General features: G+C 37.5%; 1 long non-coding RNA gene across 2 annotated transcripts in view; it reads right to left on the minus strand.

Moving 5' to 3' along the window:
* Positions 1-13813, minus strand: part of LOC108506610 — a 108263-nt gene that overhangs the window by 69546 nt on the left and 24904 nt on the right. The gene's annotated exons all lie outside the window — the stretch shown is intronic.

Raw genomic sequence — 13813 nt, forward strand, 5'->3', positions numbered from 1 at the left:
ATTAGTTTTCAACAGGCATATTGGGTTTCTATTTTACATACATATAAAAGTTCACCTCTTTGCCAGCAATGAAAAATATCTCCAAAATAATACAAAATGAATCCTCAGTGATACTTTCATGAATCACATGAAACTGCGTGCACGGAAGGATATTTTCTGGGATGTCAGAATCTCATTTTGAATGCAAGGAAAGACACTGAAGCAGACTCTGTTTCCCTCCAGCATGAGACTGATCCTGCAGAAGAACCTCAGCCCTAAACAAGGCAACTACCAAGAATACAAATATTTTTCCTGCTCTACCTATACAACAAAACCAAAAAAAGCAAAACTTTCAGCTTAAAAAGCCTCAAAGAAAGCAACAGTCACAATAATAGTCTTTCACACAGCAATTCACTGAAAGATCTATAAAACAGTTGCTCATGAAAGAGAAAGAACAAATGGTAAATGAAGCTGGGGCACCTTTTTGGGACAATGCCAACACAACCCACCTGCCTTGGGGCCTGACTTATCCAGACTTCACGTTTCAGGTTAATCAGTAAACTTGGAGGCACAAGAATGCAGAATTTGAACAGAGCTTCAATTCCAATCCTTCCAACCCACCTACTGAAGGTGGTAATGTCCTAAGGTCCTATTTAGAGCCAACACAATTTATATGGTCTATCTTGTGACCAGATTTGGTGATTTAACCACACTGTTACTATTACTGAACTCATCCAGAACTGATGGATTCCTATAATTTCCTGTATGAGTGATATATTTATTAATCAGTAATTTATAGAGAGTTTTGTCTGTATCAGGTGTTGTTTTTTCACTTAAACCATTTCTTTGTCCTTCTTGGTGCTTCTCTAATTCACTCTTATCCTCTTCAATTCAATTTAATTAATTTTAAATAAAGGTGATTTAATTAAATCCTATTAAAAAAGAGCAAATATACCCTACCTCATCTCTCTCTTTTTATTGTTTTAAACTAACGAAACAAAGCTTTACACACAGTCCTTTTTCACTCACTTGCCAAACTGGCAGTCTTTTCCCGAGTGTCAGTTTTAGTTTTCCTTCATTTTGAAGGACCAGAAACTCACTAAAGCTTTGCAGGTAAACGAGACCATTACTGACACAACGATGCCACTGCTCGTGTGTACCTGTACTAGTCAGAAGTCTGAGTCCATAACTGTGTGAGCTTCAGTGAGCACAACTGAGTATGTGGCAAGGTGCACTTCTAATACAGCAGCACACTACTGAGCATTACAAAAAGCAGTTTGAAGTGGAAAGAGTGAGACCTGTTTGGTGTCTCTGTGAGGAGAACATCTTACAAACTAAGCAGGAAAAGACTGTTTATGCTCAAGGAAATGTTTCAAACAAAAGGTGCAACCATTTCCTCAGCAAATTGTGCAGAGAAATCTTCTTATCCTTTGGTTCTCCTTGCTCTGCAATCACCTTCTGCTTCAATCCGCACTGTGAGGAATATGTATGAGTGCATGTGTAAGTGTACTTATTTGTCATTGTCTGTGGGCTTTCAGAAAATGTTTTTGCTTAATGCAAGCATTGCACCTTTGTGTAAAGGCACAACACTGTTTAGTGCTGACTATTCTTTTGCATTACTTGCATTTTTTATTTTATTCAGAATCACACTCTGTGTTTTCCAGGGGTTTTTTTTCCTCCAGCACAGCAAGCAATTCCAATTCTTTGTTTTGCAAACTAAGTCCACTGAGTCATTATATCACCTTCTTGCCAAAACTTCTGTGCTCTCCTAATTTAAACAATCTTGTTTCTTCTAAGCCAGACTTTGCAGCAGTCTTTTAGCTACTTTGGGTGTTCTGATCCCTGATACAGTCTGTCCTCAAATTAGATACTCCACGAATCTTAAAGACATGAATACAACCTCACTAACTCCTATGAAACTGCTTTGGTTTTTATTCTCAGAATGCAGTATTCTTTAAGTCTCTAAAGTGCAGTCTGATTTGGTTTTTTTTCACTTAATGTAAGCTGCAAAATAAATCTAATATTTTAAAAAATAAATCAATATTTTAAAACAATGCTTTAAATGTATTGTTTTTTTCACCTAAATCTACTTATTTGAACCTTTTCAAATTATATGCTCCACCTAAAATTGCAAAGAAATTTAAAATAACACCTCTTTTTTGGTAACACTTTTGCTTCTATTTTTTTCTAATTTTTTTTTCCTCCCTGCAACTGTTTCATTTCAAGTGCTCTGAGGGTTTTCACACGATTAAAAATAACCAAATAAGAGTTGGGAGTTTTGACACAAATTCAAGGAGACTGCTTAACACTACACCTGCTGTAAAGGATGTCAGAGGAAAGAGCTTGAGAGAGGAGGAGGGTGGGGCCACAGGTTCAGTTCAGTGTCCCTGTTCTGCACCTCTGTTCTAGTCCTCCAGCCAGCCCAGCTATGTGCTCCAAGACAGCCAAAGACCTCTGCCATTTCCCACACCTCTCCCACCACTCTGGACATGTTCCCAGTGGAAAAATTACACACTTCTGGACTAGACCTAACTCCTGTGATGGGTGACTGTGTGCAGCGCAGAGGGTCCGGGGACACAGCAGGGTACCTGGAATATGTTTCAGGGGCATTTACTGCCTGCTAGAGTGGAAAAACTCTGGCAGTGGGAAGACAGATGGCAGCCACCACAGTGCACAGTTGCTTTCTCTGTAGAGCCCAATGAAAAGGAATGTTTGCAGAAAAAAAAAATAAAGCCATTTTCTTAGGCTACTGCCAAGCAAGATATTCCATGTACCAATGCACTGTGTCCCACAGAGTCCATCCCTCTGCCAGAAAAATTCAGCACAAATAACACCACAGTGGATACATATCTCTGCTAAAGGAATTTCCAGGTGCTCACACTTTGGTATGCTCAACACCTTGCCCAGTCTGCAGCCCTCTGAAGCCATGCTAGTCACCATGGCACCCATTCAAAGATGCTGCAGGACCCTGAAAGGTAGCCTGAAATGCCTGAAGAATGTCACAACAGTAGATTCCTCCAGGATTCAGCCAGGATTTCTTCACTTCACCCCTTTTTTTACCCTTTTTACAGACCTTGTAATCTAAGACAACATTTTCTCTATTTTGTTTGATTAATTTTAATACTTTTTTTCCTTGCCCAGAAGATTCCCAGTACCAATTTAAATGCAAGCAAACCCCTTGCCTTAGAAGTCATTGACTACAGGGCAAAAAAAAGAAACCCATTGGTATTCTCACAGGCTTTCTCTCTCCTCTCTCTTGGTCACACTAATCTCCTCAAACAGTACAGGGTTAAGTACAGGTTTTGGATTGTATTCTAGCAAATGCCAAGAAATAAAGTTTGTATATTGCCCATGTGTATTTGTGAAAGTCTGACACTGCTCTAATTTCAAATGCTCCTTCCTGCATTAATCCTGTTTGCTGTCTCTTGGTCTCACAAGTCTCTTTACCCAGGAGGTTCAGGAGTGCTTGGCTGGCCAAGCAGGGCAGAGTCCAACTGAGTACAGTTGGCACAGGAGAGAGGTGTCTCTGCAGCTCTCAGATTCTCCAGAGCTCCTTCCCCATCAGCCCAGAAGGAACTCACACGTGAGAGGGCTAAATAATTCAACTCACTGCACTTCTTGTAGTCTCTCTGCCATGTGACAAGATGCAGAAATCTCCCCTGCCCCTTGATATTTCCAATATGTTCTGATATCTAAGAGTATCTGTTACTCAATTCAAAGCACTATACCACCTAACAAACTATTTGAATTGACCTCAAATGCCCAATTTGGGCAAGAAGTCTTCTATGTGTCTGAAAATTAATTACTGTTCAATTTACAAGTAGTTTTTGCAGCCATCCACCTTTGAAACACAAACCCAGCCACAGCATTGTCTGCCCTTGGAGAAACAGTCCTGGGTTCTCTTGTCAAAAGCAATGTTGCTTAGGTGCTGAGACAAGCTTTGAGGACCAGCAGCTGAGGGTTTTGAAGCTGCTGGGGATCCAGCTCTTCCCTGTGACACTTAGAGGTCACTTTATCAGAAGAACATCCTGAAATGAGGATGAAGGAAGGACAGAAGCAGCATAGAAAACTTTAAGATGTAAGTCAGGAGTTCAAGGCTTTGTTGGTTACTCTTCCTGTATATTAAGTTTGGGTGTGAGTTCACTTCCTCTCTAGTTGTTCTTGTTTGCATCAGTTACAAAGTTTTTATCACTCTCACTATTCCTTTGTGCAATGCATAGATTGCACAGAGAGGCCTTGACAGCTTTGGGAAAATCTCTGTGTGACTGGAATTCAAAACAAAAAAGCACGTTTCAGAATGGTGTTTCAGCAATCCCTGTTGCACTTTCTCCCAAGTTATGAATGGAGATGATGCTGTAGGATAATGCACACATTTGAATGATGGCATTTCCCAGAGAAAATCCAGACAGTTTTAAATTTCACATCCTGCTTTCTATTTAGAGGTGAAAAAAATGTTCAGAACTGCTTACGTGATTTAGGACACAAAAACCAATAATATGCAGCTCCAGGACTTGCCAGAGCTCCACTGGTGCCCTTGCACAGCACTGCACTGGCAGAGGGGAATGCCAGCTTCCCTTTGGGAACATTGCACATAGTGCTGGGTTGTGAAACAGCTCTTTCTTTTCTAAATCACTTAAGTGCTTTTCAGTTTCTTGGCAGAAGTGTTTAAAGAATTTTCTAGGTTACAGCTCATTTCAAGAAAATGTGAGCACCATCTATTTCAAACAATATGAAAAAAAGGCAAACAAATTATCACGGAGGGAAAATGAAGAGAAAAATAAGCAACAACAATGGAAGAAACTCTAAGCACATGCACTTGATTAAGTTATACATATATTAACTGAACTCCATACTCAAACATTTCAGAAAATGACTATTTTTCCTTTTTTTTCTTAAAAAAACCAAAACCACAAAACCAAACAAAAACCCCAAACAAAGAACAAAACAAACAAACAAAACCAAAAAACATAGAGGGAATATTATTTTTTTTTCTTATGGAAAACTGTATAGACTGTCAAGAGTTAAATCCTGGGCAATAGCGATCCTGGATAAAACTAAAACAGTAACCAAAAAGCAGAATCTCTCTCCCAGCAGCAGGGAGCAAGTGAGTTGGAGAAATGGTGAGGAGAGCAGAGGAGAAAGCAAGTCCTGTGCAAGTCAATTCTTTCTACAAAAATAGAAGCAGCAGAAGGAACAAATTAGCAGGTTTTATTTTAGGCACAACACGAGCAGTTAAAAAGAAGTATGATGTAATTGGGGTCATGGAGATTTGGCTTATGCAGAAGACTGGCTATGATACCAAACTGAAAAATAAAAGGAGACTCAAGAATTGAAAGCAAATGCTGGGAAAAAGGGAGATTCAATACCTAAAAAATAAACTTCATATTGCAGATTTGGTAAGGAACTGAGAAAACATTATCATTCTCATTGCAGAGGCGTGGAAGTGAAAGACAGAAGTATTAGATGTTGGGATGCCGTAATAACCCTGTGTCCTAAACCACAAAATATGCCATATGATCCCATACATTAAGCCATGGTGGAGTTTGTCTGCAGCCTGGGAATAGCAACAGCCTATTTCACCTACCAGGGATGGACAGATGAACCAGAGAGGGCAGACAGCTGGGTGAGATATCACAGCAAGTACTCCTTTGTGAGTGCTTTCAAATATTTATCAGACACCCTGGATCAAGCTGCAGCTGTTGTTTTAGTGTTTCTTTAATTTCTGTTTTTCTTTAATTTCTGCTTTTTAGGACCTGATGCAGAGGATATCTCAAAAAGTCTCCTTCAAGATATTCAGGGACAAGATAATTAACTTGCTTCTGCAATGGTGATAAGAAGAGAGCAAAGAGATGTGTGTGAAGAGGTGTTGCCAACAGTCCAGCAATTGCTGAAGGAAACATAACTAGTGGGACAGCAAACCTCTGGCAGTTCATCCAGCAGGATGGTGAGAGAAGAGCCTGCCTCTGGCAGTAATCAACAAACAGCAGAATCTGACAGCAGTCTTCTGCTTACAATACAAGTCTGAATTCAGGGCTTCAGAAAAGACTGAAATTCCTAAAGGCTGAAATTCCAGATACAATGCAATTTAAAAATATCACTGCTATAGGCAGAAATGGGCGGGTGAGGAGACTGCATTTTAGAAGGCCTCTTTAAAGGCTAGCAAGACCTGCCTTGGAAAAACAACCGCTCTGAATCTCTGATCTCCCATATCTTCTGAGCCAAGCAATTTTTACATCAGCATAAAGATTCAAATGTCATGTTTGAATGAACTGCTTAAAAGTCACACACATCTTTCACTCTCCACTCTCAGAAATGCCTTCCTTGCATGTGTACTGTTAATTACAGTAAAGATTCATCAGTTATAAACCTCAGCCAGAATCTCATTAATCAACAACTAAATATGACACAATATGGTACCCAGAGTGTCTCAGCCTCTTCCTTTATTGTCCCGGAGTTAAAATCTTTAGTAAATATTAATGAAGTTTCTTGAAATTGCTCCTGCCACAAGGGCTTTTCAAAGGAAACACAATCCTGATAATATGTTTTAACTGAAGTATTTACAAATGTCTTCTGCTTTCATTGTTGAGAATCAGTTAAAAAACTACAACTTGTGCCACATCTTTCCTCCTGCAAGCTATGGCTGATCCCAGCAAAGTATATGAGTGTGTGGCACTGGCATAGTTCTTTAAATTAATTAAATAAAATGGGCAATTTATACCAGAGAGGTAATTAAAAAAAAACAACAAACCAAACCTCAGGTAAAACTTTGCAGACAATTTTATTCTTTCCATACTAACTTTTTTGTCCTTTTTCCGCGATCTTCGTGCTCTCACCTGCTTTGCTGAGCAGACATGCAGACTTCAGATTCAGATCTATAAAGGTACTTTCAGCATATAGAAATTGAGTTTTTTCCAACTCAGTAAATTATGCTTAAAATTAACTATCTGGTCATTTCTTCAAAGGGATTCTTGTTGCTTCAATACCACAAGGGTCTAGGCCTTCAAATGTATTTGTTTCCTCACTTCTAAAGATTTTCTCCAGAGCATTTTGTTCTATTCCTCTCCCTTTGGCTCTTTCAATTTTTATATTTATATTTATGTTTAACTATGAATCATCTAGTAAACACCTTGAAATCCCTTGCCCTTATTTAATGTTAATCAAAGGTCTCATCAAAATAAGTTACAATAGTTACAATGATTTAGAGAACCTTAGGCACCAAAACAGTTTAAATAAATTGACATAGCACTCAGAAGTGTGCTAGAGTGATGAATTATTTCTAATCCATTAATATTGCAAACTCCTTTTACCATTTCAAGGCTATTTTTATATGGATTCAGGGCTTATATTTTAATGTTATTATTTGAAATAGCAAATAGAGGCAAGCACTCAGCTAGTGAACATTTATGCTTCCTTAAGAGTTCCATTTCTACACTGGGCTCTTTGGAGAGTAATATTTTATTATACAATATTTATATTCTGTCATCCAGCTACTTGGTACACACAAACCATCACACTTACTGATTCAACTGAGAGATGACATTCTGTAACCATTCAGGTACTGAGTACATGCTTTGGAGGCATTATTATGCAACTCTTGATTGCATCATTCAGTACTAAAAGACTGGGTATTTAACAATGCTAGTCTGTAATTTTTCAAATATTTATTAAAGAAAACAATTAGTCCCATATAGGTGCACAGAACTTCACACCTCCCCATATGGAAAACCTTGGCTTATTTGGTCTGGTAGAAGTGGAGTTAATTGCTATATGTGTAGATATTGGGGATGGTGGGAAGAGAAGGAAAGATGAACACCAGGAAAGAGGGATTAGGGAGAGTGATGAAATTCTTAGTTCCTCTGAGATGGAGAAAGAAAATGACCATTTCTGGAATGCAGAAATTTTAGATGTGATAGAAAATATGGAAAGTCATGATGTGCCATCAGAGTACTACCTCTATTGAGTTCAAGACCTTCATCATCATGTTAATAAATTTGTTAGTTCAAATTCTGAGAGTTGTATATGTTTTTACTAAGGACACTTAGTAATTTTATTTATTAAAAGCATCTTATTTAGTCAGTAGGCTCAGTGACTAATTCAGTATTAAGTAGAAGACTTTTGGAATAATAACTGAAGTTCCCAAAATACTTTATTCTACACAAACTGTATATTTTAATTTGATCTCATTTTTAGTTTGGTACTTAAGGAGCAAGACACATTTAAAAATGCTACATGTCTGCTAAATTGCCTTTCCCACAGTAAATAGTGGCCAGCTGAGGACAAATTTGAAAGACAGATAAAAGTCTGAAGCACTTAAAGACATTCTGGAGATCAGCAGCTGTACAGGAAAGAAACAAATTAGTGCTCTAAGAGAGGGAAAGACAGGATTCAGCCATTATACACTTCTCTTCAGCAGCTGCATGTTAACTGCAGAAAGTGCTATTTCCTGCCAGTGTGATCATCACAGGAGACTTGGGAAGAAACTGGGAGCAATGCAGTCAGAAGAGAGGATTGAGGACACAAAGGACATAAATCCATAGGAAGCCAGGCCTCATTAATCCCCCTGTTCATAACAAAATGTTCTCTTTCTTAACAACTACCTTTTGCATTATAATTGCAATTCTCGCTTATTTTATACGTGTATGTACATTTACCATACACACAAATGAGTACTAAAAACAGTAAGTTAGAGAAACATTAAGGGGTGAATATTTTACCTCTTTTTTTACTTTCCTTGATCTTTACTGAACTCAACTGCACGCACACACACACCCCACATGTATCCACTAATGAGATGTTGAGCTGGTAACATATTCAGTGAGAGATTTATCAAAGAAAGATTGCATCAGGAAAACCAGCAGGTGAACTGCATATCAAGGAGAACACTGAGCAGTAAATATTTTCCAAGGTACAAGAGATAAACCACCTGGATATTTCCTTTGTGAAAGGGGATATCAGAGTTTTCAGATTAGTAACAGTGATGCGAAAAAGGGTATGGGTGAATTTGGGGAGGGGAAGGGAGGGGAGGGAAAGGAGGGGAGGGAAGGGAAGATAAAGAAAGCTGGAGAAGTAAACACGTCAGGAAAGTGCAGGATATTGTTAAAAAATTGAAGATAGTGATAGATGACCCCTGACAAAGCAGAGTTTTGGTTTCAGTATTCTCTGTAGAAACCCTCAAAAAAAGGGGAAAGGAAATAATGTGTTTTCTTGTTTAGCTTTTCAATTACTACTCTCAGGTTCTGGAATGTAGAACATGGAAAGGGACAGCAGTGCTATGAACCACGGTGGGCAGGGAAGATGTGCATGGAGGGGAGAAGTGCATTTCAACAATTAACTTCTAGTTTAGCAGCAAATCATTATTGTTGAAAACTCAGAATTCTATCCAAAATAAGTAAAAAGGTGTTGTGGGCAACAGGTATTCCAGTATTTTCTGGTACCAACAGAAATTGTATTTTTAAACTGAAGCCACAGGATAATTGTTCAGTCTCTAAAGGATCTCTAGTGCAGTGTGAGCTATAAAATGTTGCCATAACAGTCGGTTGTAAATCTCCTTGACAGTTATGTCGGCAGCTCTAAAACTGAACTACTGAAACAGTGATACAATAATAATAAAAGCAATGCAACATAAGTCCTGGATCTACTAGATTTATGAATAGGATAGTCTTTCATGAAAAGGGCATAGAAATCCCAATTAGCTAGAAAAGAAAGATTAATAGAATTTTGTCAGTATCCAGCAGTGTGAACCAGACAATGAATTAGGCATTCCCTAAACTAATCTGATTGTTCAGTAATATCACGTTAAAAAAATTTGTAACCATACAATTTATACTTTGTTTCTGTATTTTGATGTAGTAAAGGAGATCACTGTTAATATTTCACTGGAGTGAAGAAGAAATAGAGAGAGAAAAAATAGGAAGAGCTGTCTACAAACAGTCTGATCAATAGCAAACATTAAAGGGCTTGTGTTTCTGTCCTACCAGTTTTCCAAAATACAAGGATATTGTTATACATACAGGTATATATATATATATATATATATATATATATATAGTTTTCTGCCTTGTTTTCTTCTCTAGAACATTGTTCAGAAGGTTTTTAAGAAAGTTTTCCACAGAACATTAGTATACCAATAATTAGAATCTTTATATCTATTTACATAGACTCTAAAGCTGCATTATGCCATCAATCCTGCCATTTTAAGTTAGATTTAAATCAGGTTTAAGTTTAAATTAGGTGCTTGAAATTAGAGAGCACCGTAAATATTTTGCATACCCAGCCTCTTTATCATCATTGATCTAGTGAAGCAGACCAAACTAATGGCAAATTTGAGTCAGAAATCATTGACCTCACTCTCTTTGTGTAGTGACTTCAGCACCAGACTGCAAGTGAGGAAAACTCATTCTTGTAGGCCACCTTTGAAGGCATTATGAAACTTAGTAATGTTGACTGTGGCAAGAGATTGTGTTTCCACTGGATGGTCACATGAAAAGCAAACAGCTCTGGGCCTATATCATACCATTTAAATTATATTTGACAGGTCTGAATAAACAATTATATAAAAACTCTTTTATAATTTAGCATAATGATAACTCAGCTTCCACTGTGCTTTGTATAGACAAAAGGTGGCTAAAAGTAATCACACAGCTCTATCAGTGCATCTCATTATCAATTTCTGACAGCTGCCTCCTCATACTTCATCTCCTGATAGAAGAGGCAGACAACTAGATCAGACTTCCAGTTGTGCTATGCATAAGGGCGATTGTAGAGTTTCCATCAAATATCCATTGAATCTCAGTTCTGATTGATTGCAACAGTGCACTGTGGATCTTAACCACAAAGGAGTTTAGACTAATCTGAAGTTCCAGTGAGAACAGAAGAGTCCTTCAAAGACACAACTCAGATGAAACAGTGTCCAATATTTGTCTGAGAGGGAGGAGTATGAATCTGTTACTTTGTATTTTTTTTGCCAATCTCACTCACTTAGGAACACAGATCACATTTTCCCATTGCACATTAATATGAGAAAACAAGTTAATAGAAAAACACTATTCTTGTTATTTACAGTTTTCCCATCATAGCCCTCTTCAACACAGTCAGCATTAGCAGAACTGAATAGCTCAGTAAGACTGGAAACTCAGTAAACGAGACGTAGTTCAGGGAGGTGTGGGAGGATTTCAAAGATATCCAAGACACAAGTAAATCTAAGATACAAGTAAGAGCAGTAACTGCCCCAAAAAATAACAGTGCAGAAACAGAGATTGTTCTGATTGAACAAAATTATGGTTGTGTAACATAAGTGTCAATACAATATCATGCCAAGTTTGCTTTGAAGTAAAGAGAAAATAGCAACTTCTACAGAGTTCTACCCTCACTTTCATGAAAACCGATACGCACGAACCTGCTTTCATTCACCTACTGTCAGCAAGTGACATATTTGGAAATAGCCATCAAAACCTGCAGGGGAAGAACTTCAGTACAGTGAATAGAAACATTTCCTTCTCTCAGAGTTCATTCCTTGTTACTGCAGTTGCCCCATGAAATTAAAAAGAAAGTGCATGAGGAACAGAGGTTCCATGTTGGCAGTGACTGTTAGTTAAGATCTCACCCTTGAACTTTTAAAATAAAACAAACATAAATATCACCTAGTACTTGAAGGATATGCATATCTGTCTACATATGCATGTATGATAACTGGGGCAGGGGGTTGTTTGTTTTAGGTTTTGTGCTTGTGAACAACATCCAACTCATTTCAAAAGAAGTAAAGCTCTAGCACAGAACACTACCCCCACTATATTATCAAGGTTGCAGGAAATGACAGCTGATGAACATACATTCAGTGTTCTACAAGTGGTGATAAGCCATCAACCCAAACGTTTTATTAATAACTTCTCTCAAACGTTTATGTTTTCTTAGAGGAAAAAATTTTGCACCATACTGTACTGTAGAAAAAGGATAAAAGTTAATTTCAAAACAAACTGTCAAGGGTTATGGTGCTAAAAGCATCACTAACTTTCACAATAAAATTAAGCTTTTCTGATACGAATTATGTTGCCACAGTAACCAGCAACCACAGAACCCAAGACCAATTTTCTGTAGAATTCGTGTGACCTTGAGTTTAATCAACAGTGATGGTATTAATTTAAAAGCTGGAAAATAATAAAAAAAAGTATTCTGCCATTTTCTGAGAGTTAATAATTTCACAGCTGTGCAAAAGGGCTGTTCTTCTTCAATAGTGTAATTTTCTAATTCGAACTCCACCACTGTGAACACTGTCAGACACAGTGGCATTATATTAACTTCACTGGAGTTGTCCTTAATTGCAAGCACAGCTGAGACGTCGAGCAGTAGGATTTTGGAGGGCAAAGCTTTTAGCTTAGAAGACCTTGCACAAGATTTTATCTTCTATTTGTCAGAAAAAAAACCCCCTCCAAATATAGCTGTGATGCTTAAGAAATGATTGTTAATATGCTTTGGAGAAGAAGATAGGGAGATCACTCGAGGGAGTTCTCCCTTAGTAGCTCCATATTTTCTCCCACACCCTGTAATTTCCACCCTGGGGAAGCTGACAGAGATTGGTTCTACCTCTGAAATTTCTGTAAGTACCAAATTAAGTGCTATTAAACCCATGGAAGAGAAATTTGATGTTGAATTGGACTCTTATGCACTACAAATGGGAAAAATTAGGGAATGAAATGGAAATGCTTGAAGATAGACATTCAGCTATAAATGCTCAATATGATATAAAAAAAAATCTAAGGAAGGGCTAACATAAGAAATCCTTCTGCTCTGTTAAAAATAATGATATTTTATGCCATAAATTAGAGGCTCTAGAGAACCAGTGGCAGAGTAGGTGTTTTAGCATAAGTGGTGTTTTCGAAGGAAATGGTGATATTGAAGTAGGTTTCTGAGTATTTCACTTCCACAGTGCGGCAAAAAGTGCATCCGACCTACTGAACTTGCAAATAGTCATTCAGAAATGTGAGCTGCCTCACAGAAATCTGAGCTGCCTGGAAGAGTTTCTCTCTTCCGGCTAAGCATATTCAAATTTCACTGCTATTTCCTAAGTAGACTTAAACTTCTAAGAATCTTACAGTTGACTCAATGGGAACAGAATTTCTATTTTGGAACGGGTTAAAACCACATAATATGCATATTTTTGTTGAAAGCAAAACTATTTCTAAGCTTTGTCAAATATGTTCCTTTAGGGGAAAAGATAAATTTGTTTTCATATGTATTTTGTGATATAAAAGCACTTCTTTTCACACAACAATTAAAATGCAAATGGGATAATTTTTGAATGTAATATATATTGAAAAATATATTTTTTAATCTTACAAAAAGCAGAAGTAGTCTAGAAACATCTTTACAGCACCCAAGTGACGTAGGAGGTCAAGAGTTTTAATGTCTACTGAATCAATGCAAGTCCTTAGTGATGAAATGTCTCTTCCTACTGTCCCAGTCTAGTTTTATTCCAAGACATAAATTTTCATCCTTCCAACAATGTGGCCTGTATTTCAAAGCTGCACAGCTATCAATACACCTTTCTTAATAGCAAGTAAACATAATGTGTCCTTACTCTGATAGGAAGGATAGATCATAGTAGTGATGCCTCAGGATTGTTGGGATTTTTAACTTTTGTACATTTTAATGTAGCTGTATAGTCTCTCACACTTTAGAATAGTAGTTAACATTCACCAAACCCTATTCCCCCATTTCATATCGAATTTTCTAAATTCTTTAGGCTTGTTTAGGCTTCTTTCAAGGTAGGACTATAGTAAACACATTCTGTTTAAGAACATTTGCACACTAGGACTGAAGAACAAGATACCATCATAGT

Source organism: Lepidothrix coronata, unplaced genomic scaffold, assembly GCF_001604755.1.
Source record: "Lepidothrix coronata isolate B3197 unplaced genomic scaffold, Lepidothrix_coronata-1.0 Scaffold221, whole genome shotgun sequence".
NCBI classification, from domain to species: domain Eukaryota; kingdom Metazoa; phylum Chordata; class Aves; order Passeriformes; family Pipridae; genus Lepidothrix; species Lepidothrix coronata.